Below are 2199 nucleotides of genomic sequence, written 5' to 3'. Positions count from 1 at the left end.
ATTGCCCCTTAAACCCACTCAAGTGGTTGCTTTAGCAGGATGCTTAGGTATTGTCCTGCTGGCGGTGAACCTAAGTCCAGTCTCAAATCTCTGGAAGACACAGGTTTTCCCTCAAAGATTTCTCCTGTATTAACGCCATCCATAATTTCTTCAATTCTGAACTCAGTTTCCCCATCCCTGCCAAGAAAAACATCCCCACAGCATGAGCTGCCACCACGCTTCACTGTGGGGATGGTGGTTCTCAGTGGTGATGAGAGGTGTTGGGTTTGCGACAGACATAGCCATTTTCCTTGATAGCCAAAAAGCTCACTTTAGTCTCATTTTGACCAAGAGTACTTCCTTCCATCATGTTTGTGGGAGTCTCGCACATGCCTTTTGCGAACACCAAACATGTTTCTTATTTTTTCTTAAGCAATGGCTTTTTTCTGGCACTCTTCTGTAAAAGCAGCCTTTGTGGAAGTTTACGGCTTAAAGTGGTCCTAATGGACAGATACTCCATCTCCGTTGGTGGAGCTTGCAGCTCTTCAGGTTGTCTTGGTCCTCTTTGTTACCTCTCTAATTAATGCCCTGCTTGCCTGGCCGTGAGTTGGTGGGCGGCCCTCTCTTGGCAGGTGTGTTGTGATGCATATTCTTTCCATTTTTTAATAAGGATTAAATGGTGCTCTGTGGGATGTTCAAGTTTCTGATAATTTTTTATAACCCAACCTGATCTGTAACTTCTCCACAACTTTGTCCCTGACCTGTTTGGAAGGCGCTCCTTGGTCTTCATGGTGCCGCTTTGCTTAGTGGTGTTGCAGACTCTTGGAGACTTTCAGAACAGGTGTATACTTACTGAGAATCATTTGACACTTAGATTGCACACAGGTGGACTTTATTTAACTAATTATGTTGATCTCTTAGGGTAATGGTTGCACCAGATCTTATTTAGGAGCTCATAGCAAAGAGGGTGAATACTAGGCACAGCACCTAACTTCTTCTGTTTTTTATTTTTGAATGGTTTTTTCAACAAGAAATGTTTTTTCATTTCAACTTCACCAATATGGACTATTTTGTGTATGTCGATTACATGAAATCCAAATAAAAATCAATTTAAGTTACAGTTGGTAAAGAGAAAAATAGAAAAAGCCAAGGGGGATGAATATCTTTTTGTATGGCACTGTAAATTACATCAATACTTACCAAAAGGTATGTGGACACCTCTCTTGAACATCTCATTCTCAAAATCATGGGCACTGATATAGAGTTGGTCCCACTCTGCTATCCCAGCCTCCACTCTTCTGAGACTCAGAAGCCCACTCGTGGCTAGCTGTTTGTTGACCTAGACGTTTCACTTCGAGCAAAGCACTTACAGTTGAACCGGGCAGCTCTACAGGGCAGAAATTTGACGACCTGACTTGAAAGTCACTGAGCTCTTTCAGTAAGGCCATTCTCTGCCAATGTTGGTCTATGAAGGGGTGTCCACATACCTATTGTATTTATAGTGCATCTTAGCAATATAGTGCCCTGACTCACCCTATTGATTGAAGATGAAGGCTAAGGCTACTCACCGGTGATGGTTGATGCGCTTGCTCCAATAACTTGAAAAACCGCTGTTCACTCAGAGAATCGCATCAAATTTGTTGAGAATTTTTGTTGGAAGAATTGAATCCTCCCTGGAGTAGTCTTAGCATAGCACCCGTATTATCGCATTTTAACAGCGTTTAAGAAATATATTACCTTCACAGTGTTATCTGTGAGCAAGCCATCCATGTTTGGTTTATTGGTGTCGTACAAATGTTAGCTAACGGGTTAGCATTTAGCATGTTTGACATTTCAGTGGGAAATACTACTACTATCAACTTTTTGAATAAGCGGCTTAGCAAAAAGGCTTGGCCTAGACCCTGTAAAAAAAATTTTTTTTTTTATACTTGCATGAAAGCTGTTAGCTATGTTCGTTCGATCCAAAGGTAAAAAGTTGGATATAGATGATGTTGGTCTTCAGTCGAATTTTACAATTACGTTTCCGCACAAAATGTGTAATATATTATATATAATTATATATCTATCTATTACTTTTTTGACAACTCTCCAAAATCCTAACTAACTTACATAAATTGCAATGTTAAATCGTGGTCAGCTAGCTGGAAAGGGTGTCTTTAGTCGGCAAAAACGTACCGTTATTTTCCAAGTCATTTAAACCACGTTGAAGCTCGAGGTCAT

Source organism: Salvelinus sp. IW2-2015, unplaced genomic scaffold (genome assembly GCF_002910315.2).
Source record: "Salvelinus sp. IW2-2015 unplaced genomic scaffold, ASM291031v2 Un_scaffold1527, whole genome shotgun sequence".
Taxonomy (NCBI): Eukaryota; Metazoa; Chordata; class Actinopteri; order Salmoniformes; family Salmonidae; genus Salvelinus; species Salvelinus sp. IW2-2015.
This window is presented reverse-complemented; position numbering follows the sequence as displayed.